The sequence below is a fragment of the Sphaerodactylus townsendi genome, linkage group LG16 (genome assembly GCF_021028975.2).
Source record: "Sphaerodactylus townsendi isolate TG3544 linkage group LG16, MPM_Stown_v2.3, whole genome shotgun sequence".
In the NCBI taxonomy this organism is placed as follows: domain Eukaryota; kingdom Metazoa; phylum Chordata; class Lepidosauria; order Squamata; family Sphaerodactylidae; genus Sphaerodactylus; species Sphaerodactylus townsendi.
Window position 1 is genome coordinate 25108948 of NC_059440.1, and position 27391 is coordinate 25136338.

Here is a 27391-nt window from a genome sequence, read left to right on the forward strand (position 1 = left end):
AAAGTTATCTGATCAAATGTTTTTCGTTGATCCAGAAATTCCCACAATCTTTTATCTGTATCAAAATAATGTTTCCACTGCAAATATGTGTAACAACTACACTTACCCTGTTTCCCCAAAAATAAGACCTACCCCAAAAATAAGCCCTAGCATGATTTTTCAGGATTTTTGGAAGATGTTTGAAATATAAGCTGTACTCCCAAAAAAAGCAGTATTTGCAGATTCCCCAGCGCAGCTGATCTGGTAATGTGGGGTGTGTGTGTGTGCAAAATCATGGGAAAAAATAAGACATCCCCTGAAATTAAGCCCTAATGCATCTTTTGGAGCAAAAATTAATATAAGACCCTGTCATATTTTCGGAGAAACATGATAGATGTTTTTATAAGTACCTCCTCCTGTTCTTTAATATAATAGGTTTTCCTTCCTTGTTATATCAGTAAAAGTCAAACAATGTTTATTTTCGTTTCTATTATTTTTAAAGTCTCCATTCTTGAGACCCACCTGGGCATTTTAGGATGTAATCTACTTCTATATCTCTCCCATAAATGGATTTTAAACAGGAAAGGAAACCTGTAACTCAGGCAGACCTCTTTCTCCCCCCACCCTCCCCCCCTTTTGGCTACTTGTGGTCCTTTTCACCACCTTGATGTGGGTCCAATTGTAACTTTGGAAAATCTCCTTCCACCCTACCAATGTGCTGCCAGAATTCAGGACCCCCCTAGGTGGGAATTGGTGCTCAAAATACCTCAAGCCACTAATCTACCACTTGAGCAAACCTTGATAGCCACACACTTCTGTTTGAGCTCCAGCTACAGGAGCAGGGATATTTCCCATTGACCAGCTCTCCAAACCACCAGACCTCAAGAAGGTTGCTCAGTGCCCACGCCAAGCCACTTCTTAAAAGAGGCATAAAGAAGAGATTCATCAGCCTGACCGTCTTTTAAAGTTAGGTGGGAGTGGAGCAAAGTAAGTCAATAAAATGGCCGTGTACACTGTGATTTCAACAAAAGGCCTCTTTGACCTTTTTAATAGCAATTTTTAAAGGTGTATCAGCACCTAAAGGAGATGCCTCAGTCTACAGTCTTCAAAACTCTGAATGCATAAGGTAGTGTGGCTTCCAAGAAGTCATGGAGGTCCAGACCTCTTGTGTAGGATTGTCAGCTCCAGTTTTGGAAGTTCCTGATAATTTGGGGTTCAACATAAGGAGAGTGGTGTTTGTGGAAAGGGAAAGTGTGGCAGGGATATCATTCTATAGAATCTATCTTCCAAAGCTCACATTTCCTCTGGGGGAACTGATCTCTGTAGCTTGGGAATGAAGAGTTGGTTTTCATACCCTGCTTTTCTCTCACTTTAAGAAATCTCAAAATGGCTTGCAAACTCCTTCCCTTCCTCTCTCCACAACCGACTCCTTGTGAGGCAGGTGGGCCTGAGAGAGTTTTGAGAACTGTGACTTGCCCAAGGTCACCCAGCAGGCTGCGTGTGGAGGAGCAGGGAAACAAATCCAGTTCTCCAGATTAGAGTCCACCGTTCTTAACTACTACACCATGTTGTAACTCTAAGCCCCACCTGGAGGATGGCAAGTTGGCAGCCATACTCCACAGATTAACTCAGACCATCAGCATAGTAACACAACAGGCCACAAGGAAGTAACAGGCACTGAAATCCTTTAGCACCCGGACAAATGCAAAGAAAGAGACCAGAAGCAAAACAAAACACGCTGAGATTGGTGATGAGATCAGATTTCAAAAGCTGTCCAGATCCATTGGAATATATCAGTTCCTATTTCATTTATCCCTTGAACCATGTAAACCCAGTCAGTCTATTTTTGTACCACTTACTCCTCTTTTATTATTTTCCCTGTAACCTTAACAAATTTTTCAACGATATTTCTGCATGGATTGTGTATCAGAAGAGAAACAAAGAAACTAACAAGAACCTTCAGCAGCAATGAAAGTAAGACAGATCTAAACCAGTGACAACACACGAAAGGAACGGGGCAGCCCAATCCAGACAGGTGAGCAAATTGCCCTCTGGAGGCAGTGGGGGCCTACACCTGTGAAAATGCCCTCCCCAGGGCACTTATCTTGGCACAGGGGCAAATCCACTGAGGCGTGGCCACTGCGATGCCCTGCAATGTTGGGCCATGGTGTCCAGATTCACGTTAACCTTCTCACACTGCTCCCAGCCGCGTTGGCATGACAGGGCATTCCTGCAGGTGGAGCCAACGTAGGTCATCTTCCACCCCAGGTTTGGCACCAGTTGTGTCCCAGCCCTTTTGGGTGGCAGAAGTGCATAGGGTTCCATTGGGGGAGTTCCGGCAGCAGGGAGGATTTTGGGGTTTCCCTACTCTCAGTGCTGCAAGATTGGGCTGTAAAAGGCAGTTAGATCCAAGTCCAGTAGCACCTTAGAGACTATCATCTTAGGGGCACAAGCTTTCACAAATCTACACTCCATTCATCAGAGAAATATTTTGTTGATACATCTCAAGCAGTAAATAAAGCCTAGCTCAACCCATATACTTAATGGGAACAAAACAGGAAAAAGATTAGCTTCATAGACCAATGGTCTCTAATCCAGTATAGGGCAGCTTCAAACGTTCATACATGTAAGCAAATGACTTCCTAGGCACCCTCTAAAAACCTAATTTGCAACGGTCCAGCTTTATCCATGAGAACAGCAAAGACTCGATATCAGAAACGAGAAGGAAGGACCTCATCACCAAGAGGAAACCTGTTACTCAGGCAAAGCGTCAGAGCAGGCCTAAATATATGTATACAAACATGGCTAAATGGGCTCAGGCTAGCCGGATTTCATCACATCTGAGAGGCTAAGCAGGATCAGCCCTGATCTGTATTTAAATTGGGGACCACCCGGGAAGTCTAGGCTTGCTACGCAGAGCCAGGCAAGGGCAGAGCACCTCTGTTTCTGGCCTTTAAAATCCTATGGAGGCGCCATAAGCCAATTGCAACTTAACAGCACTTTTCACCACCAAAGTCAAATGTGGGGGCTGGGTCTATCACATTACAACAAGACTATTAATGTCCCCATCGGAACAGAAGTAACTTCCAACAAGAGGACAAAGTCCACACATCCCAGATTGACAGTTCTGCTTTCTCCACTTCTCACACCAGCAATCACACTACATTTGGGAACCATTCTTAAACAGTTAATTAAAAAAAAACATTCAGTGAGTGACATCACAGCAGCTCAGCCAATAGCAGTGGAAGGGGCACAGCCAGACAACGGATAGCTCGTAACCGATGCCAAGAGAAACAGGCAGTCCTTGGTGACAGATCCATATTTTAGTGGTCACAGGGTGACTTTGACACTAAATGAGCATAAGCTTTTGCAAACTTCTTTGTGATGTTTTGGCCCCTCCACGGAAATTCTTAAACTTCCAGAAGGAGGCCAATTTGCCTGCCATCCAATATAAATTCAGAGGGACTCCGTCCAGGTTAACCACAGCTTTTCTCTCTTTGCCGTACCTCTTCCACAAAGACTTTGGTTTAATTTCTTTCCTAACAGAAACTAAACCTACCACATGTTACTGCAGCCAGTTTCACCCCTTAAAGTGCCATATTCACTCATCTGAGAATATATTCACATCAGAAAAGCTCTACTGGACCAGAGCAAGGGCCATTAACTTGTGTTTGCTCATGGCGGTAAAAGATGCTTTGGGAAACCCATAAGCCAAGTTCTTCTTTGCCCAGAGTGTCTAGCATTCATAGGGTTGCCTACCTCCAGGTGGTGGCTGGTGTTCTCCTGGAATTACAACCAATCTTCAGAGATTCACCTGAAGAAAATGATTGTGGCATTATACCACACGGAAGTCCCTCCCCAAACCCCGCCCTCCTCAGGCTCCACCCTCAAAAAATCTCCAGGTATTTCCCAACCCAGAGCTGGCAACCCTGCATATTCAGCCATTGTTGTCATTGATAGCTCTGCCTAATCCTTCATCGGATCAAGGACCTTCTAGTCCACCATCATGCTTCCACCCATGAGAATTCACTAAGTCCACACCAGAGGCGTAGCAAGGAGGGAAAGTGCTCGGTGCACGGGTGCATCCTCTGCCCTCACCACACCACCACACCCCCAGAACGCCCTTGCCACACCCTCACTGGGGCACGGCCCTGGTGCGTCACGCACCCCCACCCCATCCCCTTGGAGTTACGCCTCTGGTCCACAACTTTATATGTTCATCCCACCTTTTCTCCAAACAGCTCAGAGTGGCACACCACTTACACCCTTTTCCATTTTGCCCTCATGACTTGGCGATTGTTTATCTTATTGACTTCATTTATACCCACCTTTCTCCCCACTGGGGACTCAAAGTAACTTACACCATCCTCTTCACCTCCATGTTGCCCTCACAACAACTCCATGAGGTAAGTTAGGCTGAGGGTGTGTGACTGGCCCAAGGTCAGCCACAGCTTGCCAACCTCCAGTTGGACTTAGAGATCTCTCAGAATTACACCTGTTCTCCAGATGATGGCAAAGAAGACGAGTTTGGATTTATATTCCGCCATCTCAACCGTAAGGAGTCTCAAAGTGGCTTACAAATTCCTTCCCTTCCTCTCTCCACAACAGACACCTTGGGAGGTAGGTGGGGCTGAGATGGTTCACAGAGAACTGTGACTTGCCCAAGGCCACCCAGCAGGCTTCGCGTGTAGGAGTGGGGAAACAAATCCAGTTCACCAGATATAAGTCCACTGCTCTTGTGGAGGAGGGGGGAATCAAACCCAGTTTTCCCGATTAGAGTGCACTGCTCTTAACCACTATACAATGCAGGCCATTTTGGAGGGTGGACTCTGTGGCATGATACCCTGATGTCCATCTCCTCTCCTCTCCTCCCCAAACCCAACCCTCCCCATCCTCCACCACCAAAATATTCAGATATTTCACACCAGGATTTGGCAACCCTACCAACAACCTGCTATGGCAGAGTGGGGATTCGAACCAGAGATTCCCAGATCCTAGTCTGACACTGTAACCCACCTAGCTTTGCAGATGAGCAGATATTTGAACTCAGGTCTCTCCAATCATAGTGAAAACTCCAACCCTCTCACCAGTTGCTCTGTATACGAAGACAGTGGTCATCTCTCAGTGTCGTCATTCCCCAAAGACGTACAGTCCTTTTTTTAATATGCAGGTTCGGTCCAGTCATTATGGTTTTTGGACCTAACCTCCAGGAGTGTGACCAAACCCTCTTCTGAGCCACCTCAGAAGGGAGCAGATTCCTCAAAAAGTTCCATTAAATAAAATCAGTGGTCAATTCACCACTTGCTGAGAACATTGGCTGACGAGATGTTTCACCACACCTTGTGGGTGGCCAGCCGCCTGCCTTCTCCACCAGCAGCTCGAACTTCTAATCCCCTGCGCTAATACTGCGGCCTGGGTTTTTTTTTTTAATTGGCGACAGATAAGTCATGTTGCTGGATCCCGCACATGGTGACCGGACACCACCTCTCAACGTCTTTGCAGGCAAGAATTATGGCAAAACAAAGAAATGCCTATTGGGCTTCCCTTCCTTGAGGGAGGCTTAAGGACATTTTTGTCATTTTTGAACAGCTAATATCTTGCGGGAATGGGGGTGGGATTGTCTAATCTCTTCAAACTTAATCTTTCCTTTAGGAAAAGAAAAAACCCCACAAAACTGTGGGTACGGATGCTTTGGACGGGGGTCTGTGTTTCATTAATGAAACTAATTAGGTTGAGATTACCTCGAATAGTACAAGTCAGCATTCAAGCTCTGCTTCTCCTCTCTCTCACCACCATATCAACATTTCTGTTATCCAAGAGTCCCGGTGTTGTGGTCTCACGTGTATTCTCCAGCACTACTACCACAGCTACTGTTACTGATCCTCATTCACGAACAAAACAAAATTACCCCTTATGCTGGAGAAAGAGGAGGAAGAGTTTGGATTTATATCCCACCTTTCTCTCCTATAAGGAGACTCAAGGTGTCCTACAAACACCTTTCCCTTCCTGGTTCTCCAGATTACAATCCACCTGCTCCTAACCACTACAACACGCTGCCTCTTTTATCATGATGGAAGGACCGACTTTTACCATGATGGTATTTTCTGCTATTGGGCTTAAATCAAGTCTGACTCTGGCCAATTTGTATATTTCAGCTGCTGAGATATATATTAAAGGGTGAATAAGCTATTGCAGAACAGTTGGTATATTTCCCCAGTATAATTGACAGAAACAGTGACAATATTTTCCCCAAAACAAAACTCTTCTAGTTTTTAAACTGGGGGAGGATCAGCCATTATTAAGGCAATTTGTGTGGTGTATGGAAAGTAGAGTAGGGCATTCAGCAATATGTAATTGGGAAAAGCGTTAAAGGTTGGCCAGTAACCCGTGACATGAGAACTTTGTGGTGGTGGTTGGGGGGGAGGGATACAACTGTGCCTCTATTACAGTCTGCAAAATTGCTCTGCATGTCTTGGCAAGTAGCACGAAGCTTCTGGGTTGGCTAGGCCTGATAATAAATACAAGGACCATGGTCTTTTGCCTTTGGTCTTCTACGCATCAGCAATTTATACCTGCTATATGTTGGCATCTATTGAGCCCTGCCCGGGTTGGAGTTCTCCATACCTTTGGCTTGGCCTGACATTTGCCTACAAGATGTTTGGTTGGTAAGAACTCTGGTGAGTTTTTAACACCTTTCCACCCCAGTTGCTTCCTGTTTTGTTAATGTTGTAACTCCCTACAGTTTACAGTATTTTGATCCTGTTTCCTTAAACAGTTTCCCCCCCTAACGTGCACGGGAGACTAAATTCCCTGCAGCTTTAGAGTGCAAGCATTGTACTGATTAGAGGTTGAGGTTATGAAAGTGTTTACTTGGCAGCTCTGTAAACAAGGCTGCCTTGAAATCAAACTCAACTAGCATAAGTAAGCTGGCATGTGAGAAGATGGGCAATTACCAGGCTGATCCAGGGCCTGTCGAGACATCCACATCTGCTAAACCATCTTTCCTTGGACAGTCAGCGACGATACCTTACAGTTCTATACACACCAGTTCTGTTGGTCTGCCACAGCTGGTAAAAATCATGCCAGAGAAGGGTGGAGGAGTTGTTCAAGGGTTGACCAACAGCCCAAACGCCATGCTGACAATCAGGAGTCTTGTTTTACTGTCTAACATCCTAATTTTCCCCCAGGTATATTTTCTTAGGCAAAGCTACACTAGTTAAAGCAGAAACTAGTTAAATGTGACTGGGATGATACCCAAAAAAATGCCATGAGGAAGCGTTTTCCATTAAATGAAGATATTAAACCTGCTGCTAATGCTGATTGACCTTTGTATTTCTATATGTCAGTGATGGCGAACGTTTTTAAGACTGAGTGCCCAAATTGCAACCCAAACCCCAGTTATTTATCGCAAAGTGCCAACCCAGCAATTTAACCTGAATGCTGAGGTTTTAGTTTAGAAAAAAAACGGTTGGCTCCCTCTTCCTCTGCCCCACCCACTTGAGCAGGGGCCAGCCTGCTCTAGCCTCCAGCAAGTCCTGGTGCACTGCTCTGTGCCTCTCTAGCATCTCTGCCTCCTCTGCGTGCCCCCCTCGGGCAGAAGCCACCTGGAGCACAGGCACCAGGCCCGTCAGCTGAATCCTCCCTGGTCACCACGGTGCACGCATGTCGTGCTCAGTGGCCCAGGCCATCCTAGATGTGTGTGTGTGGGTGGGTGATTTTCCACCCCCACATGACGAACTCTGTTTGTGCGTGCCCTCAGAGAGGGCTCTGAGTGCCACCGCTGGCACCCGTGCCATAGGTTCGCCATCACTGCTATATGTTAACAGTCCCTAAATCGAGAGAAGCGCACTGCAATGCTCTCCCAACAGCTGAGGGCCGTTATTCACAAACTCCTTCAGACCAAAGATTCTGTGACTGTCAAATGGATGTACTCAATTTATCTGTGCATGTGTTTTTGACAGTCCTGAATATAAAGCAGAAAGGAAAAAGGGTTCTGACAAAATGGATAGGCTCAATTTGACCCCTTTCCTGATGCTGCGAAATTAAGGTTGTTTCTTAATGGTCTAAATCAAAACCGTGTAGTAGATGTGGCAAGATTCTGTTTTGCGGGTTGCTGTCAAAGTTTCTAAAAATGGGTGCATGGCCTATAAGCTGTTAAGCTCAAATAAACTATGAACATTCCTTGTGTCAACTGAGCATCAGCTTTAAAAGAAAGAAAGAAAGAAAGAAAGAAAGAAAGAAAGAAAGAAAGAAAGAAAGAAAGAAAGAAAGAAAGAAAGAAAGAAAGAAAGAAAGAAAGAAAGAAAGAAAGAAAGAAACATATTCAATTGTATGATGCCAGCTCCCCCAACCTTAATTTGATGGAAGAGCTTCTATGGGTCTTGAGTTTGAGGAGTAGGTAAATTGGTAAGATAATAGTCCAAAAAACAGTATGAGCTGAACATATGGATATTTAGAATATTTGTCTATCAAGCTCAGTGTGGTCTATAGCAGGGGCATACCACCCAGGGGGACATATATGGTCAATTGTCCCTGGACTGCAGCCATTTAGTCACATGGGGGCAGAAAATTACCGCCCCCCCCCACTCACACACACCCCTCCTCCTTCCCCCCAGGTCCATACACTGACTTCATGACCTGGTGCAAAAAAGCATTGTTTGGTCATTGAGGGGGAGGGCAGCCACCCATGCGGGGGGGGGGAGCAAAAGCTCAGATTTTGCACTTGGCTACATTTTCCCCAGATACGCCTCTGGTCTACTATGGTTAAGAAGGGTTCTCCAGGACCTCAGGCAATTTTTATTTATTAGCATATTTATATGTTCAAATGCATTAGTAATTTAAGTGATTATATTCACCTTAGGTTTCTATGCCTTTGATGTTTGTAAGTCACTATGAGTCCTAAGTTCCAGGAGAAAAGCACCATCTACAGAGGCCAAATAAATAAATTGGCAATAGTTCGCTATTAAATGGAGATGTCAGGGCCCTTGGGATCTTCTGTATGCCAAGTATGTGTTCCACTGCTGAGCCATATTCGCATACTTGGTGTGGGCTGTGAAAATCATTTCACTGTACCTATGGAGGGTTTTGACTTTCCTGCCTCTGATGTCGCATCCTGAAAATCCTGGTTTCAATTTGGTGTCTATCTAGTGCAAATTGCGATTTTTAATGGCTTGACTTATTTTTATTTACTTGTTGGAATTGTTTTATTGGACAGCGGCCTTGAGCAGTTTCTGGAGAGAGAGAGAGAGAGAGAGAGATATGAAAATTCTAAATAAATAATCTGTGTTTCTTCTCTTATACACCACTGTCCATTTCCATGAACTGAATTTTACTCATAAAATTGCCACATGTTCAACAGTATTTATACATCAGTAAGATGACATCTGTATTTTACAGTACAGATTATATACATTGCAAATCTGAATACTATAGCAAGTATGATTGTTTTTTTTAAAAAAAGCATACAAAAACATATCAAGGGAGGAACACGAGGGTCACCTTGACCGTGACAAATGAATAAGATCTGGGATTTGGTTCTCTTCCTCTGTTTCTGATTATACCATTTGGGTGTGGCCAGAGGCGTAAACTAAAGGGCAAGAGTCAAAGGGCTCTTACAGAGGCGTATTGGGGGGCAGGGAAATGGCGCCTGGGGACAACACCTGCTCTGCGTGCCCGCCGCCTCCCCCACACACCTTCACCCATGCTCAGGGGTGGGGCTCAGGGGCAGCTCAGATGGGCACCACAGTGGCAGGCCAGCTCCTGGACAGCATCCATCCGAGCTGCCCCCTGCCTCCCTGCATGCTGCCTTCTGCCCTCCCCAGGCCAGCTCTGTCTTTCGGCACTGACCGAATCTTCTGAGCTGGGTCGGTACAAGGGAGGAGGGGTTGGGAGACCCCACCGTTGCACCTGGGGTCATTTGACACACACCCCTGTCCCCATGGTGGTACGCCCCTGTGTTCTTAGCAGTTGAATATTAGGTAGAGTTGCCAATTTCAGGTTGGGAAATTCCCAGAAATTTAGAGGTGATACTTGAGGAGGAAGATTTGGGAAGGGGAAGGACTTCAAAACGGTATAATGCCATACAGTCCAAAGCAGATGTTGTCTCCAAAAGAACTGATTTCTGTAATATGGTGATCAGCTGTAATCCTGGAGATCCTCAGACCTTACCAGGAAGCTGGCAATTCTAATTTTAAGTCCCAAGTGAGCTGGGCCAGAGGACCAGGTTTCAAACAAGATTTGGGGTATCCTTGTTTGTTTGCTTGGTTTTATTTGCTTATTTACCATGTAATCTGCTTTATTTCCCCCTGCTGAGGATAAATCACAGTAAAATTAAATATATGCATAAATACATAAAACATGCATACACAAATCAAAATAATCTACAAAACCAATTGTGGAAAAAGAAGGAAACTAAAACTGTTGACCAATGTTTCAATGAATTTAAAAAGAAATTAACTTGGAAAAGTCAGGATTTATACTTTGATTGTTCTGTTCTCCCAGCAAACAACCTGACTCCAAGCCATTTCGTCCCATTATCAAGCCATCCTTTGACAAAGAGGCTGATATTTCAGTTAATTATACCTCTCAACACTGAGGATCAGAAATACCATGAGGAAATCCTCATTCCATGATCTGTCCCCAGCCCTGAAATAGTCCCCCACCCCTCCAAAGCAGCAGCTTCGCAATCCGAAATGCGGGAAGACTAATCGCATAATTACATCCACTAAAACTCAAATGTCGAGGGAAGAGAAGTTACATCACATTTGTAGGCAGAGAAGGAGGCCTTGGATTACAGGTTGGCAAAGAAACAGGATGTTTGTTCTTGAGAGTTGTTTCTAAGCTCACATCCACAGAACATGCCTAAGGGAATTGGATGGACAGGAGGGCTATTTTTTATTTCCAGAGGCCAGGAAAATTATGCAATTTTGCCCAGTCAATTAGGATTGCCAGCTCTTCCCCCCCCCCCCCCGGGAAATACCTGGAGATTCAGGGGTGCAGCCTGGGGAGGGAAAGATTTGGGAAAGGAAGAAACCTCAAATGGATATAATGACACATATTGCAACATGCTTTACATGGGGCGTTCCTTGAAGATGGTCCAAAAGCAGGAGCTGGTGCAAAACGCTGCAGCTAGGCTGCTGATTGGCTGGTTGCTGATAACCCCGGCCTTGGAAGAACTGCACTTGCTCCCCATTCGCTATTGGGTCCAATTCAAGGTATTGACAATCATATTTAAAGCTTGGGTCCCACCTACCCAAAGGATCTTGGGTCCCACCTACCCAAAGGATCTTGGGTCCCACCTACCTAAAGGAACTTGTGTCCCACCTACCTAAAGGAGTTCCACCTACCCAAAGGATCTTGGGTCCCACCTACCTAAAGGAGTCCCACCTACCCAAAGGATCTTGGGTCCCACCTACCTAAAGGATCTTGGGTCCCACCTACCCAAAGGAACTTGTGTCCCACCTACCTAAAGGAGTTCCACCTACCCAAAGGATCTTGGGTCCCACCTAACTAAAGGAGTCTCACCTACCCCAAGGATCTTGGGTCCCACCTACCTAAAGGAAAGCCTGCACCCATATGAGCTGGCCCATGCACTGAGGTCAAGTGGGGATCCCTTTTGCTGCCGAGGTGCAGTGGGAGGGGGCTCGCGAGAGGTATTTTTCTGTGGTAGGCCCCAAGATGTGGAACAGCCTCCCTGCAGAAATTCACCAGGTGCCGACACTTTGTGGATTTCGCCACCCGGTTAAAACTTTTCTCTTTACCCAGGTCTTCAATGTGTGACCTCCAGGAGTAGGGAATCAAACCCGGTTCTCCAGATTAGAATCCACCTGCCCTTAACCACTACACCACAGTGGCTCCATTTGGTATGGTTCCATGAGTGATTAAGATCCAGTCATACCCTCCCCACCTCTTCTGTCAGCAGAAATATTCAGTGCAACCCAACCCAAAGAATGGAAGTTTGTTTTCTGGAACATCTCTGGTTTTTAAAATCCTAAACTGAATCCAAGTAACTTTTCTGCCAGTGGGCAAAATGGAGGAAGTGTTTCCTAGGATTCCAAGAGGGTTATGATGGGGAGAGTATGGGACATGCATTGATAAAAACCATATGGAACAAGGTCTGGCAAGAAAGGAATTGGGTCACATTGATCAGAAAAGCCCACTGGATCCAACCTTCCACATTGGCTACTGTGCCAGGAAAGATGCTTAAATAATATAAGCAGGGATGACCAATGGCTTAAGGTGGGGGTTGAAATTTCTCTGGTCAAGCACCAAACAAACTGAAACACCGAAGAGAAAGAATCTTAGTGCCACCATAGACATACAATCACACCAAGATTCCGCTTTTGCAGAGTTTTAACAATGCATACATGCACATCAGTAAATTTTGAATGGAGAGAAATGTAAAAGACCCAGAACTGTGTCAAATGATGCCCTGTCCAAAATTTGCTACTTTTTTAAAGAAAAGAGAAACAGAAGACCCCTGCTGCACCAGTTCCCCTTTGGGAAGAAGAGTGGGAAACCTGCAACTCTGGAGAGAAATTCTGATGAGGAAAATATTGGAAACAATAAATAAGCAGATAGAACTGTCCACTCGTTTTGCATTATGGGAACAGCGCAGACAAACCCACGCCATCTGGAAAGGCTTTAAAAAAAACCCCACCCCACTTCCAGGAACAAGCAATGTATCCCCTCCCTCCTTAAAAATAGGATGGGTACCCAACATCAAACTTAAATGAACTCTCTGTAATTTGTTCCATAAAGCTTCTCTCTCTCCTTCACCCCCAATTCCTTTTTCTTCCCAACAGGAAAAGAGTCACCCCCCCCCCAACATCCCATCCCATAATACACAGCCTTTCTTCTCTTGTTTATTGAGACAGTTCAGAATATTTAAACAGTTGTATATTCAAAGATTACATTGAAGGAAAGAGAATTACCTATGGACTGGGTTAGCATGTTTGATCAATGCATAATCAGATAACTACTCCAAGCTTTGCTTTAAAAAAAACCACAAAAAAACAAAAATCCCAACAAGTCTTTAAGCAAAGATCAGCCACTCAAATTCTAATTCCTTTTGCTAATTAAGCAGCCTGTTAATTGCTCTCAGGGTCTCTAATGCCATGTCATTATGCTTTTTAAACAGCCTGCTTGACATCAATAGGGTTACAAGCACCATACAAACAAAGCAGGCATCTGACACTTAACGAATTAGGTTAATGCGGGTACTTTCACTGGCCACTGGCACCTTGCCTTCCACAAATAACAAAGGATTGTTATTAAAATTGCCTTATCTTCCATTGCACAGAGAAAGAGAAAGAGAGAGAGAGAGAGAGAGAGGACCCTCCCCACCCCCCACCCCCGTCCCCAAAGCAACAAATAAGTGGAAAACATTTACTAGGTCAGGTTGGAAAAAACCAGGAATTAATATTTATTATTTTTGCTTCATTTTATTAAATTTGCTACCCCACCCTTTCCTGAGTAACTCCTGGCTCAGAGTGGCTTACACACATTATATAAAAACAACATAAGTTACAATAATTTAACATTAAAACATTGACTGCTCAATTATAATAAACACAATAGATAATAATTAATAAGGTGGCAAACAATCCATATCAAAGCCCAAAATCTTTCATCCCAATGTCCGGTCAAACTCCAGTGTTCAGGATGGGGAAGGAGGAACACCCAAATTTTCAGAAGGTGAAGAAGGTTTACAATTGGAAAAAGTCTGAAAGAGTTTGAAAAAGAAAGAAAAATAAAGTTTGGAAGGCCAGCAAGATGGAATATGGACACATCCGAAGTTCAGTTGTCGGGTTTGCTATGACTTGGGCCCAAGTTCGCAAAGACACAACCTGAAAGTTACCCAATTAACACACTTGGACAACTTTACAATGCTGTCCTTTCTGCTGGTTGAAAGGTCTTCTGTGATTGCTTCACAAAAACCCCTCAGTAGCCCACATTATCTGCCATAGGCCCCTTCCGCACATGCAGAATAATGCACTTTCAATCCACTTTCAATTCACTTTGCAACTGGATTTTACTGTGCGGAAGAGCAAAATCCACTTACAAACAATTGTGAAAGTGGATTGAAAGTGTATTATTCTGTATGTGCGGAAGGGGTCATTCCACACAACTGAAGCAATGGTTCCATTTCTGTTGCTTTATCTCAACCAACTTACCTGCCAGGGTTTTCCTATCAGGCAAGAACTATTTCAGTATTAACTATTTCAGTATTAACTGAGCCCTTTGGGGGAGGGCGGTATAAAAGTGGAACAAATAAATAAATAAATAAACTTAAGCTTGATCTGTAGATGGAACAGAATAAGGTGGTAGGGTACAGAAATGGGAAAATGGAATGTACCACTCCAGGGTACAGATAAGGGAGGGTTTTGGTGTGTGGGTTTTTTTTTTTTTTGCAAAGTTCTCTTACATTAATACAGTAATAATTCTCAGTTGGTGGGGAATCACCACAGCATGTGAAGGGCTTGGCTAGCATGCCTCCACTTCATCTCTGCCTGGGCATTTCTAGTAGAAGTGGAAATCCCGGAGTGAGTTTGCTCCCCTCCCCAGGCATCACCAGCCAAATCTCCAGGAATCCCCAAGCTGGATTTGCCAACCCTATTAAGTAAGATGGCCTCCATGCCCTGATAAACGATGGATGTGGAATACTTTGGAATAGGAACAAAGAGAAAAGAGCATGTAAGATTCTCTTGACCCATGAACCCTAATAAAATATGCATCTAACAAAACGTAGATTCACATCATAGCCTGATCTAGTCATATCTCAGAAGTTAAGCAAGATCAGCCCTGCTGAGTTCCTACATGGGAGACCACCAAAGAAGTTCAGAGTTACAATGAAGAGGCCAGCAATGGCAAACCACCTCAGAATGTCTCTTGCCTTGAAAACCCCAAGAGCCCACTAAGCTGCAACTTGAAGGTCCACAAAGCTACAACTTGAAGGTTCTTTCCACCACCAAAGCCACATCCACCCAAATTGAGGAGATCATATTAGAAAAGAAAGACATAGATACTTCCTATTAAACACCATTGACTGGCTCAAAGTTACCCATGACCGATCAAAGCTGTATAAATGTGTCAAATAGATGCTGTACTTGTCAACAGCTTGAGAGGTCTTTTTTCATATGTGGTGGACCTGTAAAGAGGCTATGACTTTTGGGGATATGATACTCAAGGAATTGCAATATATATATTTTTGAAAATAACAATTTTGAAAAAAACCTGAGGCCTTTCTGCTGGGAATAATGGGTGAAGACTTTCCTAAGCAATATAGAACTCTGTTTACATGTATGACAACTGCAGCAAGGACTTTATATGCACAAAAAATGGAGAGACAATAAGACACTAACGAAACAGGACTGGATTCTGAAAGTTACAGAATATACAGAAAGCTAACAGCATTAAGAGATAACAGTTAGGACAATTTTTCACAAAACTGGAAACCCTTTACAGAATTACTTTTGAAAAACTATTCAAATAGAGAAGTAATGTAAGGGTTTGAAATCAAAACAAAACAGTAGACTATAATTACCAGAAGACATTTAAGAAATAATTACTGAATCAACATGTTAATTATATGCACTGAACCTGTAGTCAAAGATGAGAGAGCTGGAAGTCTCCTTATTGTGAGATATTATGATGTGTAATTGGTTTCTTTTTTTCTTTCTTTCTACATATTTATGTTTTTGTGTTGTCTTTTTACGTGAGAAAATAAAAATATTAATTTTTTTAAAAGTTACACATGATTGGATGGGCTTTAGCATATCCTCCGAACTGATACTCTCTCTCTTTTCCCTACCTAGTATCTTGACTTCTCGAGGAAGCATTACAAAACATTAGATTATTTATTCCTACTAGGATCTTAGAAGCACCTTGCAGGAAGGCTTGGAGTAAGATGGCCAGATTCGCAAACACATGGGTAAACAGTAAACAAAAGGCCCCTTTTGAAGGCCCCTAACCTCTCCTCAATTGATCCAAGACTGTAGGAAAACATGTGGTTCAAGTTGAACCACTCCAGCTTCCTCTTTCCATTAGTCCAAAATAAATTCCCACCGGCAAACTGATGAGTGAGAAGTCTTGTCTGGCTGTCAAAGATTAGTCTCTTAAAAAAAACGGGTGTCAAAGAGATGTTGCACATTTGGGGCGAGCTGGTAGAACGACTGTGCATATTAGGTCACACAAAGGGATGCGCGAATGTGTTATTTCTTTGTTTCACTTGTTAAGATTTGGTCAGCCATTTCAATCCTCCATTTATTCCCATGGATGCTGCTTGTTCTGCATATGCACACTTTAAAAAATGCAATGCGTATACTATTTGTATTTACAGAAGTGCGTAGTGTCCATGTATACTTGATGTATAATGCTGATTTATAATGCTGCATAATAGCGTTAGAAAATGGGTACATTCGTGGGGGAAAAGGAAACTGCAAAGAAACTGAAAAACTGGCAGAATAAAATAAACAAGGTTCGGCTTTGGCTCAATGGAGACACAAAATTAGAATTAGGATTTTCAGGTCAAAACAGCAGAGACGGGGGTTCAAAAATCACCTTTATGTTCTATGGAGAAAAGCTCGTATTCAACCAGTTCTGAAGCTTTTCATAGACTACAACACTCTAAGCTGGGAGAAATCACTATTTTGAATGCCTTTCCCTCTAAATCGAAACACATCCTACAAAAAAAAAAGAGAGAGAATTTCAATACTGCTCAACCATCCCTTTTTGCCAAAATTGTGTTTTTTTAATATGCAGGGGGGAAAAATGTAGAAAAGCATTCCAATATGCAAACCCCAAGTAGTAGATTGGTAATGCAAAAGAACAGTAAAAACTAAAAGATGAAATTCTCGAGACATGTAAATCTAGCTTGCTACTTGCACCCTTTACTTGTTAACAGACAATAGTTCTTTCCCCCATATATATATTTTCTGGGGAATATTACCTATCAAAATTCTCAGAATACCCAAATGAGAGAGAGAGAGAGAGAGAGAGAGAGAGAGAGAGAGAGAGAGAGAGAGAGAGAGAGAGAGATCACATTTTTTAAAAAAAATAGGTATATGAAGCATTTTGAAAACACCATACAAATTCCCATTCTGTTTATTGTGTTTCCACACTGAATCTTCCTCCACCAGGTTCTATGTGTTGCCATGCTCTACCCATAAGGTTGCCAACCTCCAGCCAGTGGCTGGAGATCTCCCACTGTTACAATAGATCTCCAGCAACAGAGATCAGTTCATCTGGAGAAAATGGTCGCTTTGGAAGGAGGACTGCATGGCATTATACCCCATTGAAGTCCCTCCCCTCTCAAGCATGGTATAGTGGTTAAGAGCGGGTGGATTCTAATCTGGAGAACGGGGTTTGATTCCCCACTCCTCCATTTGAGTGGCAGAGGCTTATCTGGTGGACCAGATGTGTTTCCACACTCCTATATTCCTGCTGGGTGACGTTGGGCTAGTCACAGTTCTTCGGAACTGTCTTAGCCCCACCTACCTCATAGGGTATCCGTTGTGGGGAGAGGAAGGGAAAGGAGCTTGTAAGCCACCTTGAGTCTCCTTGCAGGAGAGAAAGGTGGGATATAAATCCAAACTACTACTACTACTACTACTACTACTACTACTACTACTACTACTACTACTACTCTTCTTCTGCAACCCTATCAACCCATCTTCCACAGTTAGAAGTGATCCATATGTAGGGCTTGATTGAAACCACAACTTGTGGTTTCAAACTGGCCTCTCTTTTGTAGCGTTTTCCTACACCTGACCATCTGTCGCTTTTAATTGTAAATCCAAATAATTGTTACAGATGTACACTCTGGGCATCTAATGAACTGAACCCTCAACTTATGAAAGCTTACGCCGGAATGTGTTTTGTTAGCCTTGAAGGTGCTTGTTTTATTTTCGGCCTGCAAATTCTAAACAGAGCTGCCGCTTTTGTTTTGTGCTCCGGGTTTGTGGCTGATGGAGTAAAATTGGAATATTCCTGATTGCTGTTGAATGCCTTCTGCTCTAGCTCTGAGCAACTTGGAGACATTTTCCTGCGGTCAGCCTTTCCTTATAAGAAAGCTTCAGATCCCTGTAATTTACATTGTAGCGACAACAGAAGTCAAAAGGGAAATTGCATCCTTTCTCAGAAAGCAACTGGATCAAGCGACGCAACGTTAAAGCTTCGACTGTTATGTAAAACTGGATATCCACAATGGGCTGAAGTTTTCCAGTTGTCCAGGACAAGACTCTGGATATAGTCGGCCCCAGCTAATGAGCAGTAAATACCCAACGGCACACCCTCATCAATTTAAATAGTCTCGGTATGAAAAGAATGTAATTAATTAAGGTATGTTGATTTACAAAAGCCGAAGTAACAAGATTGATAGAAAACCCTTTCCCTGCCGAATTGGTCACGCTTCCTTATTCCAAGTTGGCTCACTGTATCAACAGCAGTCAACTTTGCTGGTTTTGAAGGGGAAGAGAAGCGAGGGGGAAGGAATCCGCTTCTAATTCTTCACAGTCTAACTTGTGTAAGCCCATGTCTGAACAGGGGAAATCATGCTCCGCAGAGGAAGGATTCCAGCACAATTCAAAGCAAAGAACTTTAGAGAGGGGGGGACAAAAATCCTATTCCCCCTTTATTAAATTATTTTAAGGATGTGAAGTTGAACGACCTCTTTTCTCTTTTAAGTTTGACTCCCTTTTCCTAACTCAGAGCATGGAGACTAGTAAAAAAACAGGATTGTATAAAGAGTGAGCTTCCTGCTTTTTGCTTATTCTCCTCATTTCATGGTGACCCCTTTCTTCTTTTAGTCCTGTGAGCTCTGTTTAGACTCTGTTTTGCAGTCACAGCATTGCAAGGGTTAGACCCAAATACAGACCAAAGTTAGGGAAGATTCAGAATTCCATGTCCCTGCACTTTTGGCCCGAGGATCCCCATTTTTTAGCCTACTTCTGTCACGTTCAATCTGTATTGCTGTATTTCTACTCGTTCCCATAAAATTTACACATATTTCAGCTTCATTTGTGCATCAGCAAACCAGTTATACATATGATATAGTATAAACTATATGCACAAATCCCCTATAAACTGTGCATAAAAACTGTATTAGACTAATATGCAAAAGAAATGGAACACTGAAAGTAACCACTGACAAATAATTAAAAGGGTATACAAACAAATGTAATAGGGATATCTGCTAATTCTGAGACACCAAACAATTCCAGTCTTCCTTTCTTTTTACTTTGACTTTTTGTTAAGATAACTGGCACTACCAAACAGTCTGCTCTGTAATCTCGGTCATGGGGACAAACTTAATCCACATAACTTTCCTGATGGATTTCACTGCTGTGGGGAAAGGAAGTGCCAACATTCCAAAACAAAGATGGAAGTCTCCAAGAGTTGTATGCCAGCAAATAGAGAGAGAGAGAAAAAAATAAAGCACACAGGGAAAGTGAAACTAGGAAATTAAGGAAAGGGGGTGAAAAAACCAAGCGGCAGCTTCTAAAAACCGAAAGGCAGGTTCACGCTTACAGATCCTGGATATTTTCAAACCTAGCGGGTCAGAAATGAACCCAAACTAGTTCACCTGCTGAACTGAAGGTCCCCAGGATGTTGGAGACAGATCCGGTCTACTCTCATGCTGGAAATTGGCCCTTTCAGTAATGTGTGGCAAGGAACTCCTGAGAGCTCAAACCCGTTGAAGAGGCATCTTCCCCTGAAGTCTGCAGGCAGGGTAATATTGATGTGATCCATAGGTGACTGCATTGAGATTCTGTTGGTGTGATGCATGGTGACTGTGGGGGGCATACCACCCAGGGGACATATGGGGTCATATGTCCCCAGGCTGCGGCCATTTAGTCACATGGGGTGGGAAATCGCCCCCGCCCCCTGCCCCACACACACACACCTCTCCTCCTTCCTCTGGGTCCATACACTGACCTGGTGCAATAAAAAGTTGTTTGGTTGTGGTGGGGGAGGGCAGCCATCCATACGGGGCCGTGGGGAGGAACTCAGATTTTGCACTGGGCTACATTTTCCCTAGATACGCATCTGGTGACTGTGCATTGGCAAAACAGCACACAAAGAAGAATATTGATGCCATCATCATGTATAGTCACATCCAAACCACTTTTCTGCAGCATTTTATTTATGTGCATCCATATTTCTTAGGGCAAAGAAAAGAGACGCACTAAAAAGCTGAAGGAATGCAAAGCTGCGGCAAATTGTGCATTTACAACACTGTAAAAATGACTATTTAAAAAAATACAGAATACCTAATACAATAGTTCCACTTCAGAAACCAAATTGGGCAGTTTGGAGTTGCAAAAGCCAGGAAGAAATCCTGAAAACTTTGGAAGCATCCATTCTTCATACAGATTCTACTGGCTGCAAGTCAGCCTACTGCTATCCCGTCAGCTGTGACCTTGGCTTACCTGGAAAATCTAGCAATAAGCATCTAACGTATATCATGCGATCCAGGTTTGCCACATGCACGTTTAATATAAAACTGACATTTGATATATGCACCCTTAACAACTTTCTGTTTTTACTGAAAGTCTTTTGTTCTGCAGAGATTACACAAGGATTTTGCCTTCATTTTTCATAATGGTTCACTCAATACATCATAACTGATAGCGGTGCTTAATGAAGGTCCACTTTGTTCCGCGTCCAGCCTGGAACATGCAAGATGCAGACTAAAACTCCTCATATATATGGTCCCCAACTGATCAGAAGTTTGAAACACGGTGCTAATATTACACATATTACATGCTTAATAATGTTCCTCTTTCACTTTTAGCATGCAACTATAAAGGAAGTTAATAAAGTAGCCTGCAGCTTAAACCCACATGTCAGAGTGGGCTTCCATTTCTCCTTGTCTCTTGCTGCGGACCCACATCTGTTTCTCTGCATTTTCAAACTGTGTTCATTTTTCACCGTTATCCTTTGTCCCAAACATTCTGACTCTCACCAAGGGCTTTGTTTCATTTATTCAATAAGCAAGAGACACTGGAGAAAGCATTCAAACAAAACTTTAACCTGCCCAAAGGACTCAACAGTTTTGGCTTGCCTGACTCCTACCAAGCACGACCATTTCTTGCTGACCATCTCTTTATGAAACAAGGAAATGAGGGCTTTGCCTTCAAAGCAGATGATTTAGTGGAACGTTATGATTAATACAAGCCAGTGGTTTTCAGTTTTCTACCTGCTGGAACCCTTTCCATAGTGATTCATCTGTACGTCTTATCCTGTATGTCTGTGTGAAACCCATATAAGATGCTATGGAATTTTGAACATATTTAAAGACCCACAAGGGGGAAATAGCTAAACCTGTTATTGTTCCTTTGTATAAATGGACATCATGATGTCTGGGGTGGTTGCACATAGGGGTGGGAAAATACACACATGGGAGCACCCTAGAACACACCAAACGCTTCTCTGCAAGCTGCAGTTCCAAAATTAATTTTAGAAACTTGCCTAGTCAGACTGGAATTTAGGAGGATTGGAATGCTACACAGAGAGAACTTCCGGAATACAGGAATGGTACAGGAAAAATCGACTCACTTTTACGTCTCATCTAAGAATCCCCAGCAAGTTTCTGAAGTACTCCAGGTTTTCCAGAATACAATTAAAACACCAATTTAAATTGCTTTTTTTTTTCAAAATGGAAAAACTACCCTGTTAGGAAGTTTCTGTCTTCAGTCTCTCTTATTGTATAAGAGTTCTCTGCATTAGTTCAATATTATAATGACATGAAGAGGCATGGCACGAATGGTGCAAAAATAAACATGGTTTTTGGTTTGTGCAAGGGAGAAGCAAACGCAGAACAGAAATCTGTAGCCGGAGAAATTAGAATTCAACCCTAACTAGAAACTCCCATTCCAGATTCCAAGATGTGATTTTTGTAACGCAGGTTTGAATATAAACTCTTACACTGTGATTCAAGCCCGGCCCGTTATATCACTCCTTACTAAGTTTTGCATAGTAAAGTTTGATCTTCGCCGTTCAAATACCCAAGATGCTAATTGCTGGAGTTTTAGCCGCTCACAGGTTTCTCAAGGCAAGATTTTGACATGTTAACGACTTTATTATATCCTGTCGCTAACTTAAAAACGCTGAACAAATTCTCCTTCAGAAAAGTGGAAGTAGACTCCAAAAGCGATTTCCAACCCTGCTTGGGAAAAAGAAATAAACTCCGGACTGTGTTCATTATGCCTTCCACATATGAAGTCAAAAGGGGTGGGTTATTTCATTCGATTTTGTTGGCAGACATCCTGTTCTAGTTCCAGAGTCGTAAATAATGTAAAGCTACAAGGTTTGGGGGAAGTTTATGTTTGGGGGACTGCTCTGCCTCTCCGCTTAGTGCTGTTCCTTATTTACAACTTATTTCTTCCCCACCCTTGCCCCCCGATGCTCCGATGCAGTTCTTTAAAAGTCACTTAAAATGCCCCCAGTCGACGTTCATCGGCTCTTAGCGTCTGGAGTAGCTCTGGCCCCTCATATGCGTTTCCATCAGATTTCTATTCTGTTTTACAGCCTTAATTTAAAAGGACTGCAAACATAAAAGTCAACAAAACATGCACTTTTATAACTGCTATATCTGAAAAGAAACTCCAAGACGACAGTTGCTGGTTAGTGAATCAGCCCCTATTTTGTATTGTGCTCAAGATATAATGTTCAGTCACGAGAATGCCGGAAATCAAACCACAAGGCAACCTACTGTCAGGCAGTATTTGGAATATAAGAAGTCCTGCTGAATCAGACCAGTGGTCCATCTTTTCCAGCGTCCTGCTTCCCCCCGTGGGTAACAGCTGCTCCGGAAAGTCCACAGGAGTGCTACAGAAGCCAAACACTCCCTCTACTTTGGCCCTGACCCCAGCAACTGTGGCCCCTTCCACACATGGAGAATAATGCACTTTCAATCCATTTTCACAATTGTTTGCAAGTGGATTTGGCTATTCCACACAGCTGCAAAGTGCATTGAAAGTGCATTATTCTGCATGTGCAGAAGGGGCCTGACATTCGAAAATATACCAACAAACTGTAGCTTATCATGTCATCCAAACATAGAATGGATTTTCATTCTGTAGACAGGAAACAATTGCCGGACCTGCTCTCTTTCGCGGATGGGCCCGTAGTCAGAACTTTACAAACATCACTCAGTCAGTTGACATGTTAAAGACCTGCAATTGCATATCACAGTCCGCGAAGGCATTCCTTAGCACGTTATTATAATTGCTAGCTTTCTAGTTTTGGCAATATAGCAGGGGGCAGGGAGAAAAAAAGATGCTTTGTTTGATTCGCATATCAAGATGGCTGCACTTTGAACCTCCAGGATCCATCCTTTAAACACACATCCGAACCACGCGTGGCCATCTCCAGTCTATCCGAACGGCTTGTCGCTGGCGGTGAGGCAAGTTATTTTTTTTTTAAAAAAAAAATTAAGCGCTATGGAATTTTAAAGAGCTGCCCAAGTTTGTTTACTTTTGGCTCATTTTCTGGCAATTAAAGCCCATAAGTTAAAGTGAGCAACTGGTGACATTAATGAGGTTTCCGAAAGGCAAAAATATCACTCTGTGGCAGCTTGTTTCTTAGGGAGGGAAAGGGAAGTGATGATGCTGGGGGGGTGGGGGGGTGGAGAAGGGGGAGGAGGAGAGAAACTTGATCTTAGTGAAATGAAACAATACTGGCTAAGACAGGATTGTCTCCAGCAGCCTGAAACCATCGCGTAAATTATTTGGCATTTGTGTTTAAAGTCACATAACTTGTGCTTTTAATGCATTACTTTCTACTATTGCAATTCCTCTCTCTCTCTCTCTCTTTTCTCTCTCTCTCTCTCTTCTCTCTCTCCTTTTTGCAGTCTTTATAACATTTCAGATACTTCTGTGAATTTTTTTAAAAATTTTTGCTGATTGTTATTTGATGTCTCTTGCTGTTCGATTCCATTGTTTTATGCTATGTAATCTGGCTTTGAATCTCAGGGAGAAAGATGGGCTATAAATAAAGTAAAAGAAGTAAGTCACGACATACATATTCTTCCTTATGCCTAGAAATGGATTCTTCTTTATTTGTGAAGGACCATAGCAACTGTTCATGTCCACTGTCCCTATCCAGAAGTTACAATCACTAATGCCACAGCTATATGTCCTTAGCAGACCATGGTCTTCACTTTTTAAATCCTTTAGGAAAAGGCTGTGGGATTAAATCTCCGTATCCCTTCAAAATTCCATATCCCTTCAAAATTATTTCTTTTGCACTGAAGTATGCTTTATCAGTTTACCTCCTTGGCCCAATCTGCATGATGCCATGTAAGGTCCAACTTTTGGTTCCAGAAATTCAAGTACCGCTGCCAACCTCCAGGTGGGGCCTGGAAATCCCCAGATGGCACAAATTGATGCCTTGAAGGCTGGATTATATACCCTACTGAGCTCCCTTCTCCCCCCCCCCCAAACCCAGCATTCCCTAGGCTGCACTCCCAAATCTCCACCAATTTCCCAAACTAGAGTTGACAATCCTAAATTCAAGACCATGAAGACAGAACATTCTCAGCAGCCAGGCAGAGACAGTTTACCCTGCTGTATCCATTGTTGTCTTGCAAATGGATATGATTCAGTTTTTCCAAATGCATTATTAAAAAAATTGCAACATCCAATCTCTCTCAAGCAGAGCATCCCATATAGCTCTGTGAATAATTTCTGCACAAGTCATACTTATGTCACTGCTGTTGTGGTACACACTGTTACTATCCAATTGCCATGTGGAATGTTGTGATGACCACTGAATTATGTCTTGCCTGTATTATATATGCTTCAGGGTCACCATACATTGTTAAATCAACTCTCCTTGTGCATGTGCTGTTTTTGTGCCTGCAACACTGATGGTGTGCATCGTGTTTCTGCATGCTGAGAATTACTGGATCAAATCCACAATTCATTCATTCATTCATTTATTCATTCATTCATTCATTCATTCATTCTTTCTTTCTTTCTTTCTTTCTTTCTTTCTTTCTTTCTTTCTTTCTTTCTTTCTTTCATTCTTTCTTTGCTGTCAAGTCATAGCTGACTTGTGGTGATCCTTTAGGGTTTTCAAAGTAACAGACATTTGGAGGTGGTTTGCCATCACCTGCCTCCATATCACCCTGGTATTCCTTGGAGGTCTGCCATTAGCAGTGTGATATGGCAGCCAAGACAGCCAATGCAATTCTGGGATGCATCAATAAAAGTATGGTGTCTAGATCGAGGGAAGTAATTGTACCACTCTACTTTGCATTGGTCAGACCTCATCTAGAGTACTGTGTGCAGTTCTGGGCACTGCAATTCAAGAAGGATACTGACAAGCTGGAACAAGTCCAGAGGAGGGCAACCAAAATGATCTAAGGTCTGGAATCCATGGCCTACGAAAAGAGACTTAGGAAGCTGGGGATGTTTAGTCTGGAGAAGCGAAGGTTAAGGGGGTGGGGGGACATGATAGCTATGTTTAAATATTTGAAGGGATGCCATGTCGAAGAGGGAGCCCATCTGTTTTCTGCTGCCTCAGAGACTAGGGCTGTTTCCGCAAGGCCCATTAACGATGGCCTGGGGGCGGTAAAAACACCGCCCCCAGGCCGCCGTTCGCACAGGTGGGGGGGGGGTGGGGGGGGGGGCGGGGCGGGGGGGTGGGGGGCGGGCGCGGGGGGGGGGGGGGGGGCGGGGGCGTGGGGAGAGGAGGGGGGGGGGTCGGGGGGGGGGGGGGTGGGGGGGGGGGGGGGGGGGGGGGGGGGGGGGTGGGGGGGGGGGGGGGTGGGGGGGGGGGGGGGTGGGGGGGGGGGGGGGTGGGGGGGGGGGGGGGTGGGGGGGGGGGGGGGTGGGGGGGGGGGGGGGTGGGGGGGGGGGGGGGTGGGGGGGGGGGGGGGTGGGGGGGGGGGGGGGTGGGGGGGGGGGGGGGTGGGGGGGGGGGGGGGTGGGGGGGGGGGGGGGTGGGGGGGGGGGGGGGTGGGGGGGGGGGGGGGTGGGGGGGGGGGGGGGTGGGGGGGGGGGATGGGTAGTAGATAGATAGATAGATAGATAGATAGATAGATAGATAGATAGATAGATAGATAGATAGATAGATAGATAGATAGAGAGAGAGAGAGAGAGAGAGAGAGAGAGATAGATAGATAGATAGATAGATAGATAGATAGATAGATAGATAGATAGATAGATAGATAGATAGATAGATAGATAGATAGATAGATAGATAGATAGATAGATAGATAGATAGATAGATAGATATCTGGTCAGCAGGGCCAAAGATCCTGGCACATTCCGGTTTGTCTGCATTTTCTTGGCCTTGATGCACAACCAGAAGCTAAAGTGACGATATCGTTCATTTCCTTCCTCCAGTCACACAGACACTTGAATATTTGCAAAGAGGGAAAAGAAAAAGGGAAAAAAAGATTCTCAAAAGGAAGTGCAGGGAGGTCTTTCTGCAATTGAAATATCAAGGCGAGAGAATGTTAAAGGTAATTAAGCAGGAGTCTGAGGGACAAGCACATCACTGGCTCTCCCGTATGGCAGCACAATAGGCCACCACTGTGTGGGCAAGGAAGCTTGATGGCACTTTATTTAAAACGTCTATCTTGCCTTGATGAACAGCTCATATTGCGAATCGCAAGGAAGACCTATTATGGCATGGAGGAGCTCTGACAGACACAGCCTGGGCCGGTGCCGTGAAAGAAGAAACAGCAAGAACTCCTTCACACTGTCCAACTGCAGCTCAGCATGGAATCAATATGTTTCTAGATGAATTCATGAGGGAAGTTTACTCTGGAGGGTGGGAAAGGAGGGGAGAGGGGGTGTGGAGGAGAGAAGAAGAGCTGTGGAAAGGAAAAAAAATGCAACCCACTGCAGGCAAAGTGTAGCCATAATGCAAGGTTTTAAGAGCTGCTGTGCTCCTAACAAACAGAGATTAAGCATGGAGACTTACATTTAATGTATTATTTATCTGTTGTGACCCGCCCTGAACCCTGCCGGGATAGGGCAGGATATAAGATTGATAAAATAAATAAAATAAAATAATTTTTATATACTAGATGCAAATACACACACACACACACACACACACACACACACACATACACACACACACACACACACACACACACATGCAGTTCATATTCTGCGAGGTACGTTTAGGTATGTCCCTGGCTGCCACCAGGAATTTAACAACTGCTCTGCTCCTAACACACAGACATTAATCTGGGAACTTATGCTGTCTATACCGTGCAAACACTGCTTGGGTTCTATGTTTAGTCATGTTCCTGGCTGCCATTAAAATGCCCACTCACTCTCCTTTATTCGCTGCTGATTGTTAAAGCATAAGAAGGAAGAATTGACAGAAGAGTAAAGCTAGCCTGCATTCTGGAACCCTGCATATCTTTCTAGCATTCCTGATGACTCTC

General features: G+C 43.7%; 1 protein-coding gene across 7 annotated transcripts in view; it reads right to left on the minus strand.

The window, feature by feature from the left end:
• Window positions 1-27391, minus strand: part of PRDM16 (PR/SET domain 16) — a 404189-nt gene that overhangs the window by 302061 nt on the left and 74737 nt on the right. Inside the window, exon 2 of one of the 7 annotated variants that reach the window (XM_048518724.1) lies at window positions 3739-3793. The exons of the other annotated variants lie outside the window; for them this stretch is intronic. The gene's annotated coding sequence lies outside the window, so the exon portion shown is untranslated. The remainder of the gene's footprint in view (window positions 1-3738; window positions 3794-27391) is intronic. 7 annotated transcript variants of the gene reach the window in all.